Source organism: Impatiens glandulifera, chromosome 1 (assembly GCF_907164915.1).
Source record: "Impatiens glandulifera chromosome 1, dImpGla2.1, whole genome shotgun sequence".
Classification (NCBI taxonomy): Eukaryota; Viridiplantae; Streptophyta; class Magnoliopsida; order Ericales; family Balsaminaceae; genus Impatiens; species Impatiens glandulifera.
The window spans coordinates 147,820,932-147,829,148 of record NC_061862.1 but is presented as its reverse complement, the minus strand read 5'-3'; positions in this window follow the sequence as shown (position 1 = coordinate 147,829,148).

Here is an 8,217-nt window from a genome sequence, read left to right as displayed (position 1 = left end):
TTTCTGGATCTAATTGAGTTAGAATTCCTCCAAATCCTATGTCAGATGCATCAGTCTCAATTACCTTTTCCCAATTCGGGTTACTTATCATTAAACAAGGGAGTACCTTTACTTTATTTTTAATTCTCTTAATAGCCTCTGTATGATGGTTTGACCATGGTTTAGGGTTCTTCTTCAGTCTTTCATATAAGATTGATGTATCTTCTGTTAGATTTTTATAGTATGGAGCCACATAATTTAAGCTGCCTAAAAATCTTTGTAATTGTGTTTTATCAGTGATCACATTAGGGAACTTTTCCGCAAATTCTATGTTTCTATTAATGGGAGTAATATTTCCCTTTTCAATGATATGACCTAAAAATCTTATTTTTGTTTTGAAAAGATCCATTTTTGGTTTAGAAATTACTAGTCCATTTTGAGTTATTATTGTTTTGAACATATTTAAATGTTTGAAATGAGTTTCAATTGATTTTGAATAAACTAATATGTCATCAATGTAGACAATTATAAATGTGCTATAAGGATTAAAGGTATTATTCATAATTTTTTGAAATTCGGATGGAGCATTTTTTAATCCAAATGGCATTACATTCCATTCATAATGTCCTATAGGGACATTGAATGCTGTTTTATACCTGTCAGATTTTTCAATCTGGATTTGCCAATATCCTGATTTTAAGTCAGACTTTGAAAATATTAAACTATCATACAGTCTATCTAACAGATCCTTCTTATTAGGAATTGGGTGCCTAATCCATTTTAATACTTTGTTTAAGGGTTTATAGTTTATTACTAACCTTGGCACGCCTCTTTCGACTTCTGAATGTTTATTTACGTAGAAAGCCGTACAGGACCAAGGTGATTGTGATGGACTTATTAATCCCTTCTGTAGAAGTGTATCTATCTCTTTTTTGCATAATTCTAGATATTCTGAATTCATTTGGCAAGGTCTTGCCTTTGTAGGAATATTCTTTTCATTAAAAGCTTCCTCATATGGTAGTGAAACTATATGTTTCTTTCTATCCCAAAATGCATTAGGATGTTCATTACAAATATCTATTGAAAGTTGGTCTTTTAGCAGAGCTATTTTTTCTTGTAATTTAGGATTTTCTAGTTGTTCATCTATTGTTATTAGACTTATTTCTTGCTTTAGAAAATATATTTGATCTTGTTTTGCTTTGATATTATCATATATACTATGTAACATTTTAGTAAGCGGTTCTACAATAAATTCTAGAAAAATATCATGTTTCTGGAAGGTTCCTGTAATACCTTTATTATTAATCATCTTAATGGGGTAGATTGTGTTTAAAAATGGGGTTCCAAGTATGACCTGATTTGATATATCTTTAGCAAGTATAAAGCTCTGAGGAATGCATTTATTATCAGTACATATATAAGCTTTTGGAAGTTTATATTGGATTTGGAGTTTATCTCCCCCTGCATGCCACAGGGTATGACTTGTTTTATGAAAATACCTAGTAGGGATTAGTCCTTCCTGAATAACATTTAAATCTGCTCCGCTATCAACAAGAGCAGTAAATGATCTTGTATAATGATTATCTATTAGGAGAGATATTTTTATGTGCCATTTTTGGAAAAAATTTTCTGAGAAGATATTTTCTTCAATTTCTACTTTGTTGTCATTATAGTGATTTTTTTCGTTATGGTTATCCTCAAGCTTAGTTATTCTAGACTCTTGTATAATATTCTTCTTTTTTAATATCTTAATTTCTTCCTTTAAATTATTAATTTCTTTGTAAAGATTTGTGAGTGTTGTACTCTCTTCTTTATTTTGAATCTTGTGTCTGAGTTGATTCATTACTTCACTCATAGTGTAAGATTTATTATGATTATTATAATTGAATCTCTTTTCTTCGGGCTCTTCATCTTTAGAGGATGAAGTTCCTTCTTCAGAATTAAACTGATCTATGATCTGCATTCTTAATTCTGGATCTTTGATGGCTTTTAGTAATTCAAAAGCATGATTTGATGTTAAAACATTAACTTTCATATCTGAAAATTGAGATATGATTCTATATAATTCTGATTTGTCAATATTTTGATCTAGGTTATTTGTTTCCTTTTTAGGACAACTTAATCCTGATCGGCAAGGCTCACATTCAGAGTCTTCCGAGCTTGATTCCGAAGTATTTTCATTATATAGGTCATCTATTTCAGAATCACTAGGTATTGAATCTGAACCAGATTCTTAAGAATACAAAAAAAGAGGAGTATGATATTCCTAAGGATTTAGATCTCCTAAATAAGTGGACAATTCCAAAAGTTGAACCTAGATTGATATATCAATTAGGAACATTTGAGAAAATGGGTTTAAAACAAGTAATAAAAACTACTGAAGAGTCAGTTTCACTAGATAATAGTGATATGGTCATAAAACTACTATCAGATATGGATATAGCATATTATAAACGATCCTATAAATTTCTACATATAGGACTAGTGCAGGTGGCATTTAAACCTTTAACCTTAGAAGGTTTACCAGAGAGCTTTATGGCAGCCCTAAGAGATGGAAGAAACCTAAATTGGAAACAATCCCTAATGGGAATAATACAGTCCAGTTTAGCTCAAGGACCAGTTTATTTTAACGTTTTTCCAAACTTACAATTATCTTTATCTGACGCTAATATAACTGACTCCCTAACATTAAATGTTAAAACACATGGATATAATTATGCTCCCGGATCGGAAGTAATGTGTGTTTGTTATAGAATATATTATAAACCATTATTCACTTTAAATCCCCTTTGTAGAATAATGGACAAACCCAATAATGAGACAATTTTAATACAAACAAATTGTGATAAATCAAACATAACTAGTAGGAGACCAATTAAATGGGAAGAAATATCGTTCCCAGACAACTGGAAAATAGAACAAGCTGTACCTGTAAAACCACAGGTCCAGAATCATAATAATATATTAGATATCTGTCAAAGTGAGGAAGGAAGTGTCGAAGTAAGATTTGACACAAACCTAAAGTTATGTCCAATACAAAGACATAGCTCTATCAAATCATATATCTCACCATTAGATTATAAGGTTGAGTATCCCTCTAGGGCATCCACCTCTCAAATAAGGGAATCAACGTTTTCAGAAGATTCAACTCCAATTACAGAAAGATTATATATCAACAGACAAAATATTGTTAGGGAAAATAACACTCAAACTCTAAATGAACCTGAACCGACAATGTCGGAAATGAACTTTTCTATTTAAATGATTAATACACCCAAAATAGATTTCAATACTGGCTCTACAGCCAGAAAAATAATTTCAAATGAATTCAAAAATCCGGGATATACCCAATTCAGAAAATGGTTTTTTGAAAGTTTTCACACCAACGAAATAAAACAATTCGAAAAAGAATTTTATGAGTTTTGTACTGCGAAAAATGCTTTAATTCCTTTTACCTCTTGGTTCATAAGCACCTATGTTAAAAGTTATATTTCGGTAATTGAAAGAACTTTCAAATTAGAATCAGGAAAAACCTATCTAGGTACATATCCACCCCAACAACCTTTCCATATTGAAAAGGGAGAAAAAATATTAAATTTCGCGCCATACAAAAATTTAATTGAAAATGATACGCTCCCAATAACATGCAAACATATCAATAATATGTTTGAACAACAAAACTACACAAGTCTGTTCCTAAATATTCTAGGAGAACAGTTACAATCCATGGAAAATAAGATTGAAAAATTAATAAAATCCTTAAATGAAATCAAACCAGGAACGTCAAAAATAATTCCAAAAGAAAAAGAAGCTTTACCAACTTTCCAACCACCTCCAATCATATCTGATTTCAAACTAAGGCCAATGCAAGAGTTTGAAAAAATTCTTGAAGAAAAATTTAGCAAGCTAAGCATTAAAACCTTAGACAAGGAAAATAGAGATCATATTAATAAAATAGATAAATGGGCTGATAAACCTATACAAAGTAAATTTTACTACAATAGACCAACACCAATGGATGTTTTACATGAAGAATACACAGATACAATTGATATTAGTTATTCAGGAAACAAAATCTATGAATGGAATATTGATGGATATTCAAACAAACAAATTTATAATACAGTACATAGGATGCTAATGTACTCAACAGTTTGCAAAAATAGTAAAAATAGTGATAAAACTATAGCAACAATGATTGTTGCCGGATTCACTGGACAATTAAAGGGCTGGTGGGATAATTATTTTTCCCAAGAAAATAGAGATTCTATTCTTAACACTGTAAAACAAGAAAACAATAGCCTAACTGAACATGCAGTTTATACATTAGCAATTAACATCATTGAACACTTCACGGGAAGGTTCAGTGATAATAGTGATACAATTAGAACATTATTACAAAACCTAAGGTGCAAGACACTCTCGGATTTTAGATGGTACAAAGATACCTTTCTAAGTAGAGTAATGGAACTACCAGAATGTAATAATGTACATTGGAAATCCAAATTTATAGATGGCCTCCCTAGCTTATTTGCTGAAAGGGTTAGAAGAAATCTCAAAAAGAGTCATTCAATGATACCATATGAAAATTATACATATGGTGTATTAATAGATACCTGTATACAGGAAGGACTAGCCTTATGTAATGAAATAAGGTTAAACCAACAAATTAAAAGACAGAGTCAAAATGAAAAACAACAATTAGGTCAATTTTGCCAACAATTTGGAATAGATAGTCCTACATCTAGAAAAGAGAAAAGGGTGAAATATAATAAATTTCATAAATATAGAAAACCATTCCGAAAGTACTCGGACATAAAAAATGAGAGGAGGGAAGAAAAGGTTAAAAACAAGTCAAAAAATTTCAAAAATAGTAAGAAATGCTACAACTGTGGAAAATTAGGACACACCTCAAAATTCTGTTGGGCAAAGAAAAAAATTAATAATCTTGAAATCCCAGAAGACACAAAAAGATTAATAATACAAACTTTACAAAACTCAGAATCTGAAGAATCTGGTTCAGATTCAATACCTAGTGATTCTGAAATAGATGACCTATATAATGAAAATACTTCGGAATCAAGCTCGGAAGACTCTGAATGTGAGCCTTGCCGATCAGGATTAAGTTGTCCTAAAAAGGAAACAAATAACCTAGATCAAAATATTGACAAATCAGAATTATATAGAATCATATCTCAATTTTCAGATATGAAAGTTAATGTTTTAACATCAAATCATGCTTTTGAATTACTAAAAGCCATCAAAGATCCAGAATTAAGAATGCAGATCATAGATCAGTTTAATTCTGAAGAAGGAACTTCATCCTCTAAAGATGAAGAGCCCGAAGAAAAGAGATTCAATTATAATAATCATAAAAAATCTTACACTATGAGTGAAGTAATGAATCAACTCAGACACAAGATTCAAAATAAAGAAGAGAATACAACACTCACAAATCTTTACAAAGAAATTAATAATTTAAAGGAAGAAATTAAGATATTAAAAAAGAAGAATATTATACAAGAGTCTAGAATAACTAAGCTTGAGGATAACCATAACGAAAAAAATCACTATAATGACAACAAAGTAGAAATTGAAGAAAATATCTTCTCAGAAAATTTTTTATCCACAATAGAAATGGTTAAATCCCAAAAATGGCACATAAAAATATCTCTCCTAATAGATAATCATTATACAAGATCATTTACTGCTCTTGTTGATAGCGGAGCAGATTTAAATGTTATTCAGGAAGGACTAATCCCTACTAGGTATTTTCATAAAACAAGTCATACCCTGTGGCATGCAGGGGGAGATAAACTCCAAATCCAATATAAACTTCCAAAAGCTTATATATGTACTGATAATAAATGCATTCCTCAGAGCTTTATACTTGCTAAAGATATATCAAATCAGGTCATACTTGGAACCCCATTTTTAAACACAATCTACCCCATTAAGATGATTAATAATAAAGGTATTACAGGAACCTTCCAGAAACATGATATTTTTCTAGAATTTATTGTAGAACCGCTTACTAAAATGTTACATAGTATATATGATAATATCAAAGCAAAACAAGATCAAATATATTTTCTAAAGCAAGAAATAAGTCTAATAACAATAGATGAACAACTAGAAAATCCTAAATTACAAGAAAAAATAGCTCTGCTAAAAGACCAACTTTCAATAGATATTTGTAATGAACATCCTAATGCATTTTGGGATAGAAAGAAACATATAGTTTCACTACCATATGAGGAAGCTTTTAATGAAAAGAATATTCCTACAAAGGCAAGACCTTGCCAAATGAATTCAGAATATCTAGAATTATGCAAAAAAGAGATAGATACACTTCTACAGAAGGGATTAATAAGTCCATCACAATCACCTTGGTCCTGTACGGCTTTCTACGTAAATAAACATTCAGAAGTCGAAAGAGGCGTGCCAAGGTTAGTAATAAACTATAAACCCTTAAACAAAGTATTAAAATGGATTAGGCACCCAATTCCTAATAAGAAGGATCTGTTAGATAGACTGTATGATAGTTTAATATTTTCAAAGTTTGACTTAAAATCAGGATATTGGCAAATCCAGATTGAAAAATCTGACAGGTATAAAACAGCATTCAATGTCCCTATAGGACATTATGAATGGAATGTAATGCCATTTGGATTAAAAAATGCTCCATCCGAATTTCAAAAAATTATGAATAATACCTTTAATCCTTATAGCACATTTATAATTGTCTACATTGATGACATATTAGTTTATTCAAAATCAATTGAAACTCATTTCAAACATTTAAATATGTTCAAAACAATAATAACTCAAAATGGACTAGTAATTTCTAAACCAAAAATGGATCTTTTCAAAACAAAAATAAGATTTTTAGGTCATATCATTGAAAAGGGAAATATTACTCCCATTAATAGAAACATAGAATTTGCGGAAAAGTTCCCTAATGTGATCACTGATAAAACACAATTACAAAGATTTTTAGGCAGCTTAAATTATGTGGCTCCATACTATAAAAATCTAACAGAAGATACATCAATCTTATATGAAAGACTGAAGAAGAACCCTAAACCATGGTCAAACCATCATACAGAGGCTATTAAGAGAATTAAAAATAAAGTAAAGGTACTCCCTTGTTAATGATAAGTAACCCGAATTGGGAAAAGGTAATTGAGACTGATGCATCTGACATAGGATTTGGAGGAATTCTAACTCAATTAGATCCAGAAACAAAACAGGTCTATCTTGTCAGATTCCATTCAGGGAAATGGAACAACTCTCAAAAGAATTATGCAACAGTCGCAAAAGAAATTCTGGCGATAGTCAAATGTGTTTTAAAATTCCAAGATGATTTATATAATCAAAAATTTATTATACGAACAGATTGCAATGCAGCTAAATTCATGTTCCAGAAAGATTTTAAACATGATGTGTCAAAACAAATGTTCGCCAGATGGCAAGCTCATTTAGCCCCATTTGATTTTGAAATATCATACAAAAAAGGGATAGATAATAATCTCCCTGATTTCTTAACCCGTGAATTTTTAAATTTACAGGAATGAGCGGAAGGGGTTATGATTCTTTCTCTAATAGAGGAAGAGGATCCTCCTCTATCAGAGGAAGAGGTCGGGGCAGAGCACCAGAGATCATATCTCAGTATGGTAAACAAAAACTGATAGCAATGGATCTATCCCAAAGTTCGGACAGTCAAAAAGACAATCCAACGTACGCCAGAATACTGGGAGATGAAGAATCAGAATCCAATAATATTGGATTTATAAGAAATGAATATAAGGAAATTATATTTCTCTTAGAAGAGAAGGACGTCAAATGGAGGAATGAGCCATGGACAATAATGCAGAGGTATTTGGATAATACATCCACTCCGTCAAGGACTTACAAGTCTCGGATATTTTACGAGCAAATACTTATTCAAAGTGGGTCATGTGAAATATCACATTTCTCTGGGGCAAACAAAGAAATTTATAATTTCAGCAAAATAATAATAAAAAAGACAATTTCGTTGGAAGATTGGGGAATATCCCCAATGAAAGAAAGAGAATTATCGTTTAATAAAACGACAACAATCAAATTTAATTATTGGGATTATTGTGATGCCTTTACTAAGGCACTATATTATGAGAATAATAAATATAAACATTCCTGGTTCATCAAGGTATGTGCAAATGTCTATAGAGGTGATATTCCCCACTGGTTCATAGA